Source organism: Sus scrofa, chromosome 6 (genome assembly GCF_000003025.6).
Source record: "Sus scrofa isolate TJ Tabasco breed Duroc chromosome 6, Sscrofa11.1, whole genome shotgun sequence".
Lineage (NCBI taxonomy): Eukaryota > Metazoa > Chordata > Mammalia > Artiodactyla > Suidae > Sus > Sus scrofa.
This window is the reverse complement of record NC_010448.4, coordinates 58,654,836-58,675,510: the sequence shown is the minus strand read 5'-3', so window position 1 is coordinate 58,675,510 and position 20,675 is coordinate 58,654,836. Positions and strand designations below refer to the sequence as shown.

Below are 20,675 nucleotides of genomic sequence, written 5' to 3'. Positions count from 1 at the left end.
GATCTCTGACCACTAGGATGCAGGTTCGATCCCCGGCCTGGCACCGGGTGTTAAGGGTCCAGCATTGCCGCAGACACTGCGTACGACTCAGACCTGATCCCTGGCCTCAGAATTCCGCATGCCGCAGGGAGGCCAGAAAAGAAAAACTAAATACACAAATAAACAGAACTGTGTGAACAATTTTATGCCACAAGAAAATTCAGATGAAATCCAGACAGGTTTGAGGGACAAAAATCCTCAAAAATACAATTTATTAAAATGATGGAGATAAACAGAAATAACAAATCTTGGAGTTCCCGTCATGGCTCATCGGTAATGAACCCAACTAGGATCCATGAGGATGCAGGCTGGATCCCTGGCCCCACTCAGTGGGTGAAGGATCCGGCGTTGCCATGAGCTGTGCTCTAGGTCGCAGATGTGGCTCTGACCCCGTGTCGATGTGGCTGTGGTCGAGGCTGCCAGCTGCAGCTCTGGTTCGAACCCTAGCCTGGGAACTTCCATAGGCCACGGGTGTGGCCCTGAAATGGGGGGAAAAAAAAAGGCCAAAAACAGATCTGAATTGTGGTCTGTGTTATATATGTTGAAGCTGTGATTTAAAATTTGACCCCCAAGTGGCCTCTGCGTCTGGAAATGAGTCTGGATTTCACATGCTTCTGAACAAACATGTCCTTATGAAACACACACACGCGCAGACACACAGCGGACTTACCCCGGCTGCTCCAGAGAACAGGGAAGGACCAGACTGCTCTCCCCAGCACATCTGACTCAGCCACAGCAAAGTCGAACTGATACCAACACCTGGCCAGGGAGCTCGAAGACAGGGAACGCGCAGGGAGCTCTGCTTTTCTGTTCTGGGTTTTTCTACACAAAATATGTGCAAACGAGATGTGTCAATATATAAAATGAATTATATGCTGTGACCGTGCGGGTATTTTTTTCAGGAATGCAGGATTGGTTTCATCCTCCAAAGCCAACCAACACAAGCCAAACACTGAAAGATGACAGAGGGAGTCCCACTATGGTGCAGCAGCTTAAGCCTCCAGGCATTGTCTCTGCAGCAGCATGGGTTCCAACCCCAGACCAGCACGGCAGCCGGCTTCAGGGTCCGCTGTTGTCGCAGCTGCTACCAACGTCACAGCTGTGGTTTGGAGTCTGTCCCTGGCCCAGTGACTTCATATGCCATGGGTGTGGCCAAGGAAGAAAAAGATTAAATAGAAAAAAAATACTGATGGAGTTCCCTGGTAGCTCTCGTAGGTGAAGGATCCAGCATTGTCACTGCTGTGGCTCTGATGATGGGTTCAATCCCTGGTCCTGGAATCTGGGTATGACATGAGTGTGGCCAAAAATATATATATATACCAAAAGATAAAAAGCTTTTGATAAATATGTCACCAATCTATAATTTAAAAACACAGAAATAAAAGAACATAAACTATCATTTATCAAAGTATCTGTAAAAATCTAAAATAAAATATTACTTTTTGTCATGCCTGGAGCACGTGGATATTTCCCGGCCACAAATGTCATCTGAGGCACAGCAGTGACAATGCCAGATCCTTAATCCACTGAGCCACCAGGGAACTCCAAAAATCTTTCTTTCTTTTTTTTTTCTTGAGACTTAAGTTTTATTGGGGAGAAAATGAGTACTTAAGCCAGGAAGCAGCAGCACAAGTAACCCTGAGAAAATCACTCCTCGGAAATCATTTTCTATTGGGGTTTTCTTGGCTTCTTTTGGGGAGGGAGCCACAACGGCAGCATATGGAGGTTCCCAGGCTAGGGGTTGAATCGGAGCTACAGCGGCCAGCCTACTGCACAGCCACAGTGACACAGGATCCGAGCCGCGTCTGGGACCTATGCCACAGCTCACGGCAAGGCCAGATCCTTAACCCATGAGCCAGGCCAGGGATCGAACCTGCAACCTCATGGTTCCTCGTCAGATTCCTTTCCACTGTGCCACAGCAGGAACACCAGAGATCATGTCTTAAAGGTAAATAATGTGAAATCTGTCTTTGCAGTTAAGGCTGAGTCAAGAATGTTCCCTCTTACACTTTTATTCGGCAGGACACTGGAAGAACCAAGCCATTAAATAAAGTTTGCCAAAGGTGATAAGTGCCGAGGGATGGAATAAAACTATGGCTCACGATTACCACGCTGCATGCACAGAAAATCAAAAATAAGATTAAGCATCTCTCCCTCTCATTTGAAAATATTTACCTCATGTCCCCGAGTGCCTCCTCGATGCATACAAATCAGCTGCACCTCAGACTTGCAGGCGAGGACCAGGAGGAGACAGAAGCGTGTCTCCCCACCTTGCCCCCATCAAGCAGAGCTACACTCCTGGTGTGACATGTATAAGGTAGAAACAGGCATATCTCCTTTTATTGTGTTCTATACCACTGCACTTCCTAGAAATGAAGTTTTTTCTTTTGTTTTTTTTTAAATTGAAGGGTTGTGGCAGCTGATAGACTGAGCAAGTCTATTAGCGACAGTTTTCCAAGAGCGTTATTGTTTAATTGAAGGGTGTACACCGGTTTTGTGGCGGAGGGGGGTGATTGGTTTGGTTTTGTTGTTGTTGGTTTGGTTTGGTTTTTCACTTTTTTTTTTTTTTTTTTTTTTGGTCATTTGTCGTTTTAGGGCCATACCTGCAGCACACGAGGTTCCCAGGCTAGGGGTCAAATCGGAGCTGTAGCCACCCACCTACACCACAGTAACACAGGATCCGAGCCACGTCTGCCACCCACACCACAGCCCATGGCCATGCTGGATCCTTAACCCACTGAGCGAGGCCAGGGATCAAACTCGAGTCCTCATGGAGACGAGTCGGTTCCTTAAGCCCTGAGCCCCAGCGGGAACTCCTACGGTCGAATTCGTAACCCACTGCGCCACGGGAACTCCAGCGTCTTTGGTTTCTCTACGATCATTTTAAGAAACAGAGTAAATGAGAGTTTGGCTTCAGTTCCCAGAGCCAGCACGGTGACGACAGGTGTTTCAAGTTCAGGCTGAGCCCTTGGGACAACCAAGAAGCATCCAGAGCCGTGCCCTCCTCGGGAGGCCAAACAAACCCTAGGATGTGCCCACACACAGATGTAACACAGACTTTTTTTTAAGCCTTCAAAGGATACACTGACCCACAAAGTCACGGAATCAGCATCCAAAGCAGAGTCAGTCTCGAAAGACAGGAAAGCGAATCTCATCCCTGACAAGGTAACTCCGACAGGCCCTGCACGGTGAAGCCAAACCAGCCCTCACTCAGGTGGACTAGCAGGGACCAGGGCCCCCCCTCACACACCCAAGAGAGGTGGTGGTGGGGGCCCACAGAGCCCTGCTTACGACAGCAGCCTGGCCCCTGAGAAACAGAACGGGTCAAGGGTACCTGAGGATGGGAGTTCCCGAGGGGCCCAGGGAGGTCAGGGTCTGGCTTTATCACTGCTGTGCCTCAGGTCACTGCTGTGGCATGGATGCCATCCGTGGCCCCGGAACTTCTGCAGGCCATGGGCGTGGCCAAGCAAGGGGGGTGTTGGATGGTGGAGTGCCGTGACTTCACCCAGCGCCCACCCACCCCTGTCACAGCTGCTGTGCCGCATGGATACCGTCCCCAGGAGAGAACTGGGCAGCCTTTGGTCACATGACTGCAGCTGTACCCCCAGGAAGTAAGCAGCCCCTCCTCTTCACCCGGAAGGGGGGACAGTACACATTCACCCTTGGGACAAATCCACCTGCCCTCAGTCACAGCATAGCCCAAGGACCCTTGGCACTGGTCCACCAGGCTGATGGTGTCTTGTGAACAGGGCCTGAGGAGGAGAGGGTGGGGTGTTCGCGTTGCTCTGAGACAGACTCCATGTGCTGGGAGTGCTGGCAGGTCTTTTTTTTTTTTTTAATTTTCCTTTTTTTCGAGGACCACACATGCAGCATATGGAGGTTCCCAGGCCAGGGGTCCAATCAGAGCTGCAGCTGCCAGCCTACACCACAGCCACAGCCACACCACATCCTTAGCTCGCTGAGTGAGACCAGGGATCGAATCCACGTCCTCATGGATACTAGTCAGGGTCTTAACCCAATGAGCCCCAACTCTTTTTTTAAGAAAAAAAGCAATTCAAGGATTCAGAGCCTGCCAAAGCAGAGATCCTGGCAGAGGACCTGTTCTCTGAGACCCGCCAAGACACAGCCCCTCCAGCAAGGCACACGCCACTGCACCTGGCAACACCCAGCACAGAGAGCGGCACAGCTCTGGGTCCGCATCCTTGGACTGTGGAAGCAGCAGGTGTCATACCTGAGAGGAGAAGGGACTTCTCAAGGAACTGAGACCGGTGCGGGTCTGAGGGGAGCCCACGGTTTTAGAAACGGGGCTCTGCCAGAGCCTCGGGCTACCGTCCAGGACCCGACGAACCCGTGGGCACTGGGAGGCCTGGCGATTCTCGCGGAGCCCAGGGGCTGAGGGGAGGTTCGGTCCCTGCAGGTTCAGGTCATCTCATCCATCACCTGCAGCGGAAAGCCAGGTGCCATCGCAACACGGCTCCTGATGTGCCCCCAGTGCCCGACAGACACTGACGGAAAGAGATATCGGGCGTCTGTGCGAATGGAGCTTCCCGTGACGACCTGGGCACTGCCATCCCCACCAAGTCACAAGGCTGCAACCCACTGTTGGGAGACAGGTAAACCTGAGCCACGAACAGGTCCAGAGGTCAAGGTGAGCCCCCAAAGACGGCGTAGGTGGCCCACGATATTGCCCTCCCAACAAAGTGACACCCTCAGCTGTCGTCTACAGTGTCAGGGCCTGGGTCACCACTGGGCAGTGTCAGGTTTGGGGGGAGCAGTGATGCTCGGGGCTCTGCAAATGCTAAGGAGAGCAAAGGCATTCAACCCTTGCTGGATGCCAGCTGCTGCATGCGGGTGGGTAAGCAGTGGGATCCGGCTGGATCGCCCGGGGATGGGACTCTGAGCACGTGTGACGGAACATGCTGGAGGAGGATGTGAAGGAAAGAACCAATGCATATGAACGGGTCACTTTGCTGTGCCACAGAACACGGTTAAGTCGCCTATAGTAAAACATTTTAAAAAGAGTTCCCGTCGTGGCGCAGTAGTTAATGAATCCGACGAGGAACCATGAGGTTGCGGTTCCATCCCTGGCCTGGCTCAGTGGGTTAAGGATCCGGCGTTGCCGTGAGCTGTGGTGTAGGTTGCAGACGCGGCTCGGATCCTGCGTTGCTGTGGCTCTGGCGTAGTCCCGCAGCTACAGCTCCGATTAGACCCCTAGCCTGGGAACCTCCATATGCCATCGGAGCGGCGCAAGAAATGGCAAAAAGACCAAAAAGAAATTTTAATGAATAAATTTAGAAAATGCTTCCAATGCGCAGACATCTGGGGGCTGAACAGGATACTACACTCGTGGGCAGGAGAACAGGCTAGACAGAGAGACGTCCCTGGACTCAGGGAGGAGAAGAGGCTCTCAAGGAAGGAGACGTGTCCACAGGGGTGGGCACAAAGCCCTTGGGACTTTTTTTTTTTCCTGTCTTTTTTTTGCCTTTTCTAGGGCCACTCCCACGGCATATGGAGGTTCCCAGGCTAGGGGTCTAATCAGAGCTGTAGCCGCCAGCCTACACCAGAGCCACAGCAATGCGGGATCCGAGCTGCGACTGCAACCTACACCACAGTTCACGGCAACGCTGGATCCTTAACCCACTGAGCTGGGCCAGGGATGGAACCCGCAACCTCATGGTTCCTCGTTGATTCGTTAACCACTGAGCCACAGTGGGAACTTCAGCCCTTGGGGCTTTGACTGTGGTGTCACCATCCCCCAGAGCCCCACCACATACAGGGCCCTTGGTAACCAGGGATGGGGCCGCTGGTTCAGGGGCTGCTCTCCAGCCTCTGCCCCAGTGTGGACACTGGACCTTCCACCAACACGTGCTGGTCTCCGTTCCCCCTAAACACGGCTTTGGCTGCATCCCCCAAAGACGAGGGGGCTGTACTTTCATTTCCATCCAGTTCAAAATAGTTTCCAGTTTTCCCTGAGGTCTTCTTTGCCTCGTGCATTAGGCAGAAGGGTGCCCTTTAATTTCCAAATTCCCAAATGGGGCCCTTTAATTCTTGGTCCAGTCTGACAATGTTCACCAGTTAGTGGTGCTGTCACCGCTCACAGGTCATGGAATGACCATCGAGGCTGTATCAAGACTCATCCTTCGTTCTGCTCCTTGTCCCTGCTCTTGTTTGCTCTTCGAGTGTCCCTCTCCTGCCTCCTTCTGGCTTTGGGAATATTTCTTAGTATCCACTGTATCCACTGGTGTTCCAGTTGTAGCTCTTGCTGTGCTGTGCAAGTGGCTGCACCAGGAGGTATAATACGCACGCCCAATGTCAGACCGAATGTTCTCAGCGCCTCAGAGAAACACAGAACACACATCATCCTAAGACCCCTGCACCCCCCGCCCTCTTGCTGTAGCTGCTCTGTCCTCGTCTGCATGCACCAAACTCCCCACCACACGCGATGTTTGCTTTCAACAGCCCCATGCGTTTCAAAGACCTGAGGGGAGACCACAGGCAATTACCTGCACCTTCTACTGCCCACCTGGGGGTCTCCCTTCACTGGTGACGCTGCAAGTGCCCCCAAGAATGGCCTCCTTTCCGCCCGAAGACTCCCCCTCACCATTTCCCTTTGAGCAGGTTCATGGGCACCAAGTCTCTCCACATTCCTCCCTCTGACGATGCCCGTTTCACCTTCACGCCCCAAGAATGTCGCCAGGAGACTCCCAGGCCGGCCCGTTCCGTCTCTCCAGAATGCCCCCTCTGCTGACAGCACTGGTTTCGGAGGTGGAAGCTCGAATCGTCCGAACCGCTTCTCTTCTGGACGGAACATGTCATTGTCTCTGGATGCTTCTCATCGTTTCCACTGGTTTCATTATGACTGTGATGGGTGAGCGGACTTCATAAAGCCTGTGCTGGTTTTCATTTGCGAAGCTTCTTGGACACGTAAATTCGTGGCTTTAAACAAACCTGTAAGATGACCGGCTCTTTCTTTCCTCAGATGCTATTTTGTCTTCATTGACGTCACTCTCTTTTTGCGGGGAGATGGACGGTCCAGGCTCTCACAGATGCCTGATCTGGGTTCCTTTTTTAAAACCGGCTTTTCCTACAGCCTGCGATTTTACCCAGTGCCTGGAGACAGCTTTTGGGTCTGCGATGAGGCAGGAGTTGTGCCCGGGGAGGAAGGAGCAGTGAGGGAGCAGAAAGGACTCAGAGGTTGTGAAGAAGGGCGATGAGAACAGCGGGTGCTGAACTGCAGAAACAAGGACATCAGGGAAGGAGTGCCCACTGGGGCTTAGCGGATGACGAATCTAACCAGCATCCAGGAGGACGCAGCTTCCATCCCCGGCCTCCCTCAGTTGGTTAAGGAGCTGGTGTTGCCCTGAGTTGTGGTGAAGGTTGAAGATGCAGCTCGGATCCTGTGTTGCTGGGGCTGTGGTATAGGCTGGCAGCTTCAGTTCCAGTTCGACCCCTACCATGGAACCTCCATATGCTGTAGGAGCAGTTTTGAAAAAAAAGGCAGAAAAAAAAAAAAAAAAAAAAAAAAAGGAACTCAGTGGAGGGAAGTGCTTGAGGGAAGAAAATCCACAACCCCAGGTCAGGAGGCAAGACTGTGCCCTCCTCTAAGGGCTGGCACTCCGTCCTCCCACCTGGCCCCGCTCCTGTGGGAATTCTCCTCACGCTGCTGGCGGCCCCGTTGGCTCCTCCAGAAAACCAAGGCCCACACTGGAAGCGCCAGCAGCATCCCCCTCTGCCCCACCTCACACTCAACCCCCGAATCCACACCGCTGGGCCCCTGGGCCCTGTTCCACAAGGTCCCTGACCCCCGGGAGACTCGAGACCTCCCATCTATGCTGGCACATCCGCCTCCTTCCTGGTCCTCCAAAGGAGGCCCCCGCTCCCTCCGGCTCATTCCTCTCCCACTTCCAAAGCCTCTTCCTAGAGCCCAACCACACCCACCCATAGGAGCACAGCGCCCCCTCCTCAGCCAAGCCCATCCCAGGGAAACCCTTCCCCGAGAACACACGCGCACCCCCGAGCTCCCTGGGCGTTGCGCCCCCGCACACAGCACCTTCAGCCAGTCTGAACGGGCCACAGCCTTGCCTGGCTGCCGGACCAGGAAGCCTGCCTTTTGCTTTCCACTCCACCGAGAACATGTTCTGTGCCACAGGTTCCTGGGAAGGGTCATATGAGAAAACCACGGGGAACGACCTAAAACACTGATCAAGACACCATCCAGGAGCCATCATGACGCTGGGGGTGGGCTCTTAAGAAGCTAATTATCACTGGAGCCCTCCTGCATTACAGTCCCTCCATGGTAGCAGACTTTTGTTATTTTTTATTTGCTTTTTGGTGTTGCACCCACGGCCTATGGAGGTTCCCAGGCTATTGATTGAATGGCAGCTGCAACCACTGGTCTACACCACAGCCACAGCCACAGCCACGGGGGATCTGAGCCGCGTCTGCGACCTATACCTCAGCTCACAGCCATGCCAGATTCTTCCTCCACTGAGCAAGACAGGGATCAAACCCGTATCCTTGTGCATACTAGTCAGATTCATTTCCACTGAGCCACACGGGAACTCGGTGGCAGTCTTTTTAAAAGAGAAATCTGTCCACACTCTCTACTGACGAAAACCTTCCCAGTGCTTTCAAGAGAAACCCCAAAATACTTACACAGTGTTCAAGACCCTGCATGACCCGGGGCCTGACTGCTCTCCCTCCTGAGAACCACTCAAGACCTGTCTGGTCTAGGCGACCCCACCACCACCAGGACCGCCCAGAGCGCACCCCCCCACCCCCAGCATCCAGCCACCAGGAGGCGACTTCCCAACCTGCACCCAGGCTTCATGACACTCACCCACTCATGACACGCAGGGTCTTGCTTTCTTGTTTTTTCCCACCTTGGAACAGTCTCCTAAGACTACACCCAATTGTGGCCACGGAAGCATCGGTGATGCCTGGGTTCATTCATCTCAGCCCCGCGAGTCCAGGGAAAGCCCAGTGTCAGCCGTCCTGACCAAACATGCTCGTTGCTCAACAAACACCGACCGAAAGGACGTGCTGATGAAAGGCAGGAACAGGGCGTGCATTTGCAGAAGCGCAGGAAAGGGAAGTTCTTGCCGCAGATCCCACTGCCCACGTCAGAGGCAGAGGGAGAACCGGACAGCTCGGGGCAGCCCTGGGCCCTGCCGCTGCCTCTGGCCCCCGGGTCTGGGACAACGGCGCTCTCTGGATGGGGATTTGGCAGGAGGTGGAGGCCGGAGGGCAGACCCTGGAGGGGAAGCGGGGAGGCTCAGAGGTGGCCTCAGAGGTGCTCAGAGATGGCCCGGCCCTCGGCCACATCCACTAGGGAGAGCGGAGTCCGGCTGAGGAGAAACCCCCGCTGAGCAACTCGGAGCCTGGGCCTCGGTCACACACTCTGCATCTCTGAGGACTGGGCGAGTCACCTCAACGGCTGGGGACCATGGGAGGCGGCAGCACGACCCCAAGCCTCACGGCCCTTCTCTGCCTCGGTGAGCCATGGGGAAGGAGGGATTGGGCCCTCTCCCGCCGAGCTGTGCCCTGGAGACCTGAAGACACAGGAGCCTCAGTCAGGGGAGAAGTTTTGGAGAGGGGGATGGGCTCAGCCCCAGATCTGACCCCAGCACCCAGGGCCCCAGACCAGACCTGGAGCGTCTGTGTGTGGAGGGGTGGGGCTCACGGGGACTCTCTTCCAGGGCTGTGCTGGCGCCCATGGGACCAGGTCCAGGCAAGTGAGTCCCCCAGACCTCCTGCTTCCACCCAACCAGCCTTCTGTCCTAGGGAGAGGGGGGCACAGCGGGTGGGGCTGATGGTGACCAGGCTGGGAGGGCCCTGGGGTGACCCCTGGGGAGACAGGCCGAGGGAGAAGGGCACCCTGACACTCCAGGTCTGATTCCTTTCCAGGGGTCCTTCCCAAACCCTCCATCCGGGCTGACCCGGGACCCATTGTCCCCAAGGGGAGCCCTGTGACCCTCTGGTGTCAGGGGTCCCCGCAGGCTGAGGTCTACCGTCTGTATAAAGTGGGGGACTCTGGACTCTGGGAGGATGAAGCTCCCCAGGCCTCCAATACAGCCTGGTTCCGCTTTGAATCCTTGAGCTCCCGCCATGCAGGGCAGTACCAGTGTGCTTATCACAGCAGGAACAGCTCATCCAGGCAGAGTGACCCCCTGGCCCTCGTGGTGACAGGTAAGAGGGAGGACCTGGGTCCCTCCCACCCGGGGCTCCTCCTCACAGGCAGGGCGAGCAGACTGTGGGCTCAGAGGGCCTGAACCCCACAGCCCACAGCTGGGGAGTGGGGTGAAGGCCCCCCTTTAATACCATCCTCCTGCCCCCTCAGGACTGTACACAGCACCCTCCCTCTCAGCCCACCCCAGCCCCGTGATGGCGTCAGGAAGGAACATGTCCCTCTCCTGTAGCTCATGGTTCACATCGGGCATGCTGCACCTGCTGAAGGAGGGAGGCGCTGACGTACCCCGACGCAGTGCACCGGGGAAACTCCGAAACTCGGGAGGGAGGCAGGCCCTCTTCCCTGTGGGCCCCGTGAACGCCTGCCACGGGGGCACCTACAGATGCTATGATTCTCCCAGCTCCGATCCCTACCTGTGGTCTCAGCCCAGTGACCCTCTGCATCTCCAGGTCACAGGTGCGGTCCCCCAGCCCCATCTATTTCCTGGACCCTTGACCTAAGCTCGGTGCCCAGTGCAGTCCCGGGGCTAAGGGGGTACCAGGGAAGGGACTGACACGGGCCTCCTGGGGGGAACCTTGGGCAAGAGGCTTGGGGAGGACCAGAGAAAACTCTCCCTGCAGCCCCAGGGAACAATGTGGGGTGCACCACCCACAGGGCCAACATCCCCACCTCCCCAGGTATGTACAAGGAGCCCTCCTCTCGGCCCAGCCGGGCTCCCTAGTGCTCCTCGGAGACAGACTGACCCTCCAGTGTCGCTCAGATGCCAGCTTTGGCAGATTCGCACTGACCAAGGACGAGGGAAGCACACCTCCCCTCCACCTAAATGGCCAGCACAGCCCCAACTTCCCCCTGGGTCGTGTGAGCCACACCCGAGGGGGCCGGTACAGGTGCTACGCTGCACACAACCTCTCCGATGCGTGGTCGGCCCCCAGTGCCCCCCTGGACATCCTGATCGCGGGTGAGGAGCCCCTATCCTGCCCATGGCCAGAATCTCTGTCCAGGAGATAGACAGTGGTGATGGGGTCCCTGGAGCAGAGGCTGAGAAGGGGCAGTGGTCTAAGGGAAAGGGGGTGGGAATGTGGAGATAAGAAACCCACACAGAGGGCCTGAGAAGGGGTCCCAGACAGGGTCCCTAGAGAGAAGACAGTGCCCCTCAGCTCAGGGTCAAGGGTGTGTGGCAGGGGCGGCTCTCTATACATCCCCCCTCCTCTCCTCCAGGAATGTACCAGAAACCCTCCCTCTCAGCCCATCCAGGGACCTCAGTGTCCTGGGGAGAGAACGTGACCTTGCAGTGTCACTCTGAGATCGTGTTGGACACCTTCCACTTGTTCAAGGAGGGGTCGCTGGCTCCTGCCCAGAGCCTGAGTCTGCAGACACAACAGCACCCCTTCAGGCCAACTTCACCTTGAGTCCTATGACTTCAGCCCACAATGAGACCTACAGGTGCTACACCTCACAGAGCACCTCCCCCTATGTCCTGTCAAACCCCAGTGACCCCCTGCAGCTCTTGATCTCAGGTAAGGAACCCCAGCCCAGGTCCTCTGGGTCCTGGTCAGTTCAGGGTGCTGATGACCCCAGGGCAGCTCTTGGCTTGGGGGGGAGTAAGGAGGTCAGAGAAGGAGGGGAAGCCACTCTCAGAGGGATGGCAACTCCCTTCCCCCCACCAGCTGCATCCTCATTGCTGGGGTCCAACATTGCTCCTGGAGAGTAGCGGGAGGCTAGAGGACTCAGGGCTGACCCAAAGGGGGAAATGCTAGAGACCCACCTCTCGATCCCCTGGTCTGCAGGCCTTGCAGCCCCTCACATGGGGAGAACAACACTAGGACAGGGAGTGACCAGAGGCCTCGATCGCCTAGGGACCAAGATCACAGACCCCAGCACGGCTGGTCTCTCAGGAGGGCTGGCATTTGGGCAGGAGATGCAGGGGGACCACAGGACTCCAGAGGCACCAAGGGTCGGAGGGTGATGGAAAGGGGGTCACGGTGAGGGAGTGTAGGCACTCAGCCTGGGAGAAGCAGCGCCCCTCACCTGCCCTGAGGATGGGCTCACAGAGTCAGGCTTGCAGAGGGGAAAGGGAGGGTCGGCTGCAGGTGGGGGTGTGTCATGGAAAGCAGGGCTGTCACACCCTCCTGACCCACGGGAGCTCATGGTCTCAGGGGACGGGTCCCGAGTCTGCCCTGTTGGAGCTCAGTCAGCACAGGGTCCTGACCCCAGAAACGTCTGAGACACTCATACAAGAGGGGACACAGGGCAGACTCCACAGAGGGGGACACAGAACCCAGGGAAGGGCTGCGTGTCCCCAACTCCACACTCACACCCCACTTCATGATTCTCAGGACCAGCAGACACCATCCGCCCATCACAAAACCACTCAGATCCCACGAGTGGTGAGGAGGAGGAATCCTCAGTTATGGGGCTGGGTTCTGGGGTGCAGGTCCTATAAAGGGGAGGCTGTGCCCAGGATTCTGGGGGGACTGGGGTCTGCCCTCACCTCTGCGACCTCTCTGTCCACAACCCCTAGCCTCTCCCCCTGAAGACTACACAGTGGACAACCTCGTCCGGATGGCCACGGCTGCCCTGATCCTGCTGAGCCTCGGAGTTCTGCTCTTCCAGGCTCAACATGGCCATGGAGAAACCCAAGACATGGCCATGAGCTGAGCACCGAGGCCACAGGGCACCGTCCAGAGTGGCAGAGCCTAGGCAATGACCCGATGGGCCCAGGAGGTTCTGGAAAAAAATCTGCCATGTTGTGAGAACTGCCTGCTGAGACCATGAAGGGAGAGACAGGGTGTGGGTGCAGGGGGAGGACTGGGGAGTCCCCGTGCAGGGCTCTGCCTCTGTTACACCGAGGTGCTCTCCTCCTGCACGGATGCCTCTCCCTGACGGCCTGTCCTCTCTCACCTGGGACATGAGGCACAGCCCACATGGCAGGTGTGTCCCCACACCTGACACACCTGCATGCTCTGGCCCTGGTTCATGGGGGATATTTGTCCTTTAATTTAATTCCACATTCTCTCATGTGTACTACTGACCTCCACCTCTGCAGCCAGAAGCAAAAGATGGTTTAAAGAAATGAATAAGAGGGGGAAAAAAAGAGTGAGAGAGAGAAATAAACAAATAAATAAATAAAAATAAAGAAAGAACTGAACAAGTGAGGAAGAATCAAGTACTCTTTGGAACGGATGAATCCAAAACGATTCCCTTAAGCCCTTTCTGGAATCTCCAGCCCTCCCCTCCTCATCACATGTCACCCAGTGCAGTTCTTCCAGAAGCACCTGCACTTTGCAGGGACACCCTGGTGTTTGAGGTGACAGCCAGGTGCCGTGCTGATAAACGGACCCTAAGAATATGTCATTTGTCAAAAGCCCATCCTCATGGCCTTTGTCTCTCTTTAGACTGTCTCTTCCTGGCCACCGTCAGGGTGCCCGTGCAAACGCACTGAAGGCAGAGGTGGGAAGCAGGGAAGAGAGTTGTGTGATGGGAGTTCCCGTCGGGGCTCAGGGGAAGTGAATCTCATGAGTATCCATGAGGACACGGGTTCGAGACCTGGCCTTGCCCAGTGGGTTAAGGATCTGGTGTGGCTGTGACCTGTGGTGGAGGCAGGCAGCTGAAGCTCCAATTTGACCCCTGGTCCTTGTACCATGGGTTCGACCATAAAAGCAAATATATATATATATATATATATATATATATATATATATATATATATATAAATTAGTTAAAATTTTCTTCAAGTTCACAAAAAGTAAATGCTGGGGAGGCTGTGGAGAAAAGGGAACCCCCTACGGTGCTGGTGGGAAGGTAACTTGGTGCAGCCACCATGGAGAACAGTATGGGGGTTCCTCAGAAAACTAAACATAGAACCACCACAGGACCCAGCAATCCCACTCCTGGGCATCTATCCAGGGAAAACCACCATTTGAAAAGATCCATGCACCCCCGTGTCCAGCGCAGCCCCATTTACAACAGCCAACCTCGTGGCCGTCGGCAGAGGAGGGAGACGAAGACGCGGTACGTGGATACGACGGGTGAGGCTCAGGGAGGGAAGCCGAATGGAAGAGTGCTGTTTGCAGCAACACACATGGACCTCGAGACGCGCACACGGAGGTCAGTGACTCAGACAGAGAAAGACAGAGAGCATGCGACAGACAGCATGGACACAGGGAATCTCGGTTTTAACATGGTATCAATAATGCATTTACAAAACAGACACAGACGGACACAACAGAAATCAAACTTCAGGTTTCCAAAGGCGAAACGTTGGGAGAGGAATCAGGCATTTGGGACTAACCTGCATGCACAGAAAATAACAACCATCAGGGAGCCTGAAAGGCACAGGGCCATCCACTCAATCATCTGGAATTAACTGTATACTAAAGAACCGGAGGAGTTGCCTCTGGTGGCACCCACAGCGAGTGAAGGGCCCGACTTGTCTCCATGAGGATGTGGGTTGGATCCTGGCCTCGCTCAGTGGGTTAACTACCCGGCATCGCCAGAAGCTGTGCTGTAGGTCACAGACACAGCTCCGATCTGGCGTGGCTTTGGGTGTGGAGGCGTCTGGCGCAACAGCTCCGATGCAACCCCAGCCTGGGAACTTCCATATTTCTCAAATGTGGCTCTAAAAATGAAACCAAAGAAAAAAAATCTGAGCGAGGGTGTATATATGTACATACAGATGCAATTCACTTCGTTGTACACCTGAAACTAACACGACATACTCAACCATACTCGGATAAACTTTTTTAAAAATCAAATAAAACAAAAGCCGTTTCTTTAAGACAAAGTAACGGCAAAAGACCCACAAGAGCCGAAACATCTTGACAAAGAATAACGGAGTTGGACACCGCATACGTCCTCAAGTAAAACTTTACAACAGAGTCGCAGGATCTCAGCACCATGGTGCCGGCACCAGGATGCATGCTCGCAATAAAACCGAAGGACAACACGCAAACCCACATGAAGGATCAGCTGAGTTTTTACAAAGCTGCCAAGACTCCCACGTGGGGAAAGGACACTCTCTTCAACCAGCGGAGCGGGGAAATCGGGGTCTCCACCTGCAGAAGAACAAGGCTGGAGCCTTACCCTCATCATACCCACAAATCAGCTCCAATGGATCAGTGGAAGAGCGGAAAGGCTTCTAGAGAAAACAGAAGTAAGTCACTGTAACTGTGAACTTCACAGCATTTCTTAGAGAGGCCACGTAAGGAATTATAGAGGAATCGCCTCAAAATATAAAGTATACATGCATCAAAAATAATAAAGAGCTTAAAGAACAAGGTAAAATTTCAAAAAATGCCTGCACACCCTCTGTCTCATCGGAGTAGAGGATCCTGAGAGAGAAAGAACACCTGTAACTCAATCATAAGAAATGACCCAGTATGTTAAAAAATTATCAAGAGGCTTCAATAGACATTTCCACACAGATGATACCCAGGGGACAGCGAGCACAGAAAAGGGGGTTCAGCACACTGGCCATTAGAGAAATGCAACAAACACCAAGGGAAATACCAGCTAAAACCAACCACACTGACCAAATCGTCAAAATAACGATTAACCACTGGCGAGGAGCAGGTGGGGAGATTTGAACCCACACACACGGCTCCTGGGAACGTGAACTGCGTCAGCCTCTGTCCACAGCCAGTGGGCACATCCTGAAAAGCTGGAACCCGGGAGGACCGGATGACCTAGGCATTCCACCTCTAGCTGTGGCCTCCATCGTGCAGCTTCCTGCGCACTAGAGAGCTGCTGTCCAAGTGTGAGCCCACAGTTTCCAACAGCCGGATGTGACCCCCGATGGCTACAGGAGCTGGGTCTCAGGGGAAGAGCTCTGCCTGCCACAAAGAGAAAGGACAAGAAAACACAGCCAGCAGGTTCCAGCCCGTCTGCAGGTGGGCTCGCCGGGTAATTCACAGAAACACAACAGGACAACCACCCAGAAGCCCGACACTGATGAAGACACACACAGAGAAACCACAGCTCCTGGTCGCCACTTGGTGCTCTGCCCACAGCATGGAAACGGAGCCGACAGCATCAGAGGAGGAGTGACTGGCCGGGGGCAAGCGGTTGGCGGGAAATGACTCTAGGTCTGGATGCAGAGGGATGACGAGGGGGGGCTGCTGCTGAGAGCAACAAGGACATCGGAAAGGGCAAGGGTTTGGGAGAAACACAACCACACACTCAGCCCAGGAGGGAGGGGGGCCTCCAGGGGTCAGAGGACAGGAGCATCAACACCTCCCTGAGCCCCTTCTGCCCCAGGCTCCTCCATCCTCCGATGGCCCCACTTGTCCTCTAGCCCAACAAAGGGACGCCGCAGGGGCCCTCGAGTCTTCGCCCTCTCCCAGCCCACAGACAACAAACCAGCCCACAGGCCTGGCCCTGAGCCCTTCCCATCCCCGGCCTGGTCCCACACCACAGTCGAGCTCAGGGCAAGACGCAGGAGGATGTGCTGGTGCGACCCCAGCAGCCTCCTTCCTGGCGTTCCTGCCCCAGGACCCTACGCCCAGCTGGGGGAATTTATTCCCACGGCCCCAACCTCATCACCGCAGGACCTGCCTCTGCAAAGCATCCTTCCAGGGTCTCCACCTGCCCTCAGGAAACTCCAAGGGCCCCCACCTGACATCCCACGAGGCTGGTGGTCAGAATGAGCTGACCTCTCCAGCACCAGCCAAGCTGACGCCTCCCTCAGGCCAAACTCACCCAGGAATCATCTCCTCTCCCCAGACACACACAACCAGAGGTATCACGTGTGGTTCTCAAGGGCCGACCCTTGAGCCTGGTTTTCACATCACAGACTCCTGCCCAAACCTCCCAGACCATGAAGACAACAAAGAACTCCGTTCCACAGGGAATGTGCTTGTTGTAGGATTCATTTAAGGGTTTCCTGAAAAATGCACACACACCACTCAGGTACTGATCCAGGCATCACTTCGTGGTCAGACTGATGCTGGAGCCGTCTCACTCTGTACTCCCACATCCTGCTGCCCTCCCTTCCCGACAGCCACGTCTCCATACCTTCCTTCCTCAAGGCTGTGGCCTAAAGGACAGACTCCAGGCACACTTGCAGGGGCCCCTGACCCTGTGGGACGGGGGGCAGGAGCCCTGATGGCTCCAGCCCTTGGCACAGCTCCCCTCTCCCTGGTCGAGGATGCCAGCCCCTCACCGCACCTGTACTCACCTCTGTCCATCTGGGTCTGTCCTTCTGCAAAATTCCCCACACTCACGCATCACCAGGCGACTGGATGTTCACCTCTTCCTGTCTCGCTGTCCTCTGTCTTCTCTGCCTACACAAGTCACCAAACCAGAGCCATCACCGACACATGCACTGCCTGTTGTCACTATCAGAGCTCATGAGTCCAGGGAAGGACCTGGCCACCTTCACAAGGAAGCTCATGTCTGGATATAGCACCTGCTCCATAATCCCTGGCTGTCGGCCTGGGTGGTGGGAGGAAGAAAGGCTGCATTGACAAGTCGCAGGAAGGGAAGTGACCTCCCCAAGGCCCACAGGGTCAAGGAAGAGCAGAGTCAGAACTGGAACCAAAGCAGTGCTCTCACTGGCCCCTCAGCTGGGTCTTCGGCTCCAGCCGTGTCTGGACGGAACAGACCCAGGGACGCCCGCCCTCCAGCCTCCGACCTCCCTCCAAGCGTTTCCCAGTCCCAGCCTTGGAACAAACTGCTCCCCCATCCTCTGCCTCCAGGACCAGCCCACACCATCTTCTGAGCTTCACTCCGTATTGCTGACCCACCAGGAGCGCCCAGATGCGTCAGAATCATTCCACCGAGGTGGAGGCCACCATCGACCGCCTGGTCAACAGGCATCTGCCCACATCTCACACCTACCTCTCACTGGCCTTCTTTGTCCACTGTGACGACGCAGCTCAGGAGGGCGTGGAAAATTCTTCCATAAATTGCTGAGCAGAAGCACGAGGGTGCTGAGCTCTCTGGAAAATGCAAAAGTAGGAAAGGGGGCTGCAGCCTCTTCCAGGACGAGCAGAAGCCTCCTCAAGAGCAGGGGCGAAAACCCAGGACGCTACGGAAGCTGCTGAGCTGCTGGAGAAGACCTGAACCGGGCCCTCTGGACCCAAAGGCCCTGGGGTCCCCCGACGCACACCCCCACCTCCCTGACTTCCCGTGGAGCTGCTGCCTGGGGAGCAGGTGAAACTCACCAGGAAGATGGGCCACCACCTGACCGCCCTCTGCAGGCTGCCCGCCCCCGGGCTGGGCCGGGCCACTTTCTCCTGCAAAGCCTCCCCCTCAGGTGCCCCCAGGAGCCTCTGGGAACCAGCCGAAGCCTCGGCTTCTGCCTCAAGTCTCTCTGCAGACACGAGGCAGCCCTGGAACCACCCTGGACCCTTCACCCCAGCTGTGAACCAAAGGGAAACAAATACATTGTGGCAGAAAAAGGAACTGGAATTAAACAGGGCTGCTCCTGGCCCTGCCCTGCATCCTCACCTGCCTGCCCTGGACCCGTCTCTCTCCCTGGATGTGGCTTTGGCATGAGGGTGTGTGGGGCCCAGTGAGACTTGGATAGGGCCTCACCTGAGGCATATGTGAGTTCCCAGGCTAGGGGCTGACCTGGAGCTACCGCTGCTGGCCTATGCCACAACCATGGCAGTGCAGACCTGAAGCCACATCTGCAACCTATACCATAGTGCACGGGAATGCCGGATCCCTGACCCACTAAGTGTGGCCAGGGATCGAACCTGCATCCTCATGGACACTAGTCGGATGGTTTGTTTTGTTTGTTTTGTTTTGTTTTGCTTTGCTTGTTGCTTTTTAGGGTCACACCTTGGGCATATGGAGGTGCCCAGGCTAGGGATAGAATTGGACCTGTAGCTGCCGGACTACCCCACAGCCACACCAATGCAGGATCCAAGCCATGGCTGTGACCTACACCACAGCTCACCACAATGCCAGATACTGAACCCAACGAGCAAAGCCAAGGATCGAACCTGCATCCTCACGGATGCTAGTCAGACTCGATAACCACCAAGCCACAACAGGAACTCTACTAGTCGGATTCTTTTCCACGGAGCCACAATGAGAACTCCTGCAGCACTTATTTATAACAGAAAGATATAGGAGGAACCCAAGTGGCCAGCAACAGACCGTGGCTTAAGATCTGGTGTCGAGGACTTCCTGTTGTGGCTCAGCAGAAGCGAATCCGACTAGGAATCATGAGGTTGTGGGTTTGATCCCTTGCCTCGCTCCGTGGGTTAAGGATCTGGCATTGCCATGAGCTGTGGGGTAGGTCATAGACCTGTCTTGCATCTGGCATTGCTGTGGCCCTGGCATAGCCCGGCGGCTACAGCTCCAATGCGACCCCTAACCTGGGAACCTCCATATGCCGTGGGTGTGGCCCTCAAAAGCAAAGCAACACACAACAACTGGTGTTTAAGCCACTGCTCCAGGCCATGGTTCAAACAGGCCCCTCCACAGAGACAAGCCAGAGCATTAAACCCCTGGGCCTCAGCGGGAACTCCACGTCACTGCTCATTATAAACACGATGCTGAGCGTTAGACCCCGACTCATTCATCCTCGAACTGAAGTTTGAAGCAACAGCAGCTGGTGAACCTGACCTACTTTATGATATTTTATGAATATGCCAAAATTTGCTTTAACCTACAATCCCTTTTATCTTATTTTATTTTATTTTTTTATTTTTTTTATTTTTTGTCTTTTGCCTTTTGGAGGGCCGCACCCACGGCATATGGAGGTTCCCAGGCTAGGGGTCTAATTGGAGGTGTAGCCGCCAGCCTACACCAGAGCCACAGCAACACGGGATCCGAGCCCCGTCTGCAACCTACACCACAGCTCCCGGCAACGCCGCATCCTTAACCCACTGAGCAAAGTAGGGATCCAACCCAAAACCTCATGGTTCCTAGTCAGATTCGTTAACCCCTGAGCCATGACAGGAACTCCTACAATCCCTTTTTGTAAAAGAAATTCAATGTCTTCAATTTCTGCTTAGTATTTATTTATTTTTCATTTTAGGGCTGAACCCACAGCATAGGGAGGTTAAGATCAGAGCTTCAGCTGCCAGCCTCCGCCACAGCCACACCAATGCCTGATCCAAGCTGCATCTGTGACCTACACTACAGCTCTTGTGCTTATAAATATTGCTACTATAAACATCCTTGAAATATTTTACTCTTTATAATGCAAGTTTTTCTGGGTTTGACATGGCAAGGAACTGCTGGGTAGCACAGACATACCTGAAAAACTAATGGGTAATGACACAGTTCTCACTTAATTAAGGTCTTAATTTACACAACCAGAAACACGTACAGTAAACCCATCTGTCCCAGACTCACTAACACTTTTCTTGTCAGACTTTTTAAAAGTATTTGCCAAGCTCTCATTCAATAAATTAAATTCACCGTTTAATAAAACTCTCCCCAAAGAGAACGCCAGGCCTCAGAGCCTTGACTTTAAATTCTAGAAAACAGG

At 54.8% G+C, this 20,675-nt stretch overlaps 1 long non-coding RNA gene and 1 pseudogene across 1 annotated transcript; one reads left to right on the top strand and one right to left on the bottom strand.

The window, feature by feature from the left end:
- LOC110261045 overlaps nucleotides 1-20,675 on the top strand; it is a 70,844-nt pseudogene that overhangs the window by 24,287 nt on the left and 25,882 nt on the right.
- LOC110261047 lies at nucleotides 2,626-9,078 on the bottom strand. Its single transcript, XR_002344797.1, has 3 exons — nucleotides 8,879-9,078; nucleotides 8,090-8,192; nucleotides 2,626-7,510 (listed from the first exon to the last, which is right to left on the bottom strand). It is a non-coding gene; the product is annotated as an uncharacterized LOC110261047 (long non-coding RNA).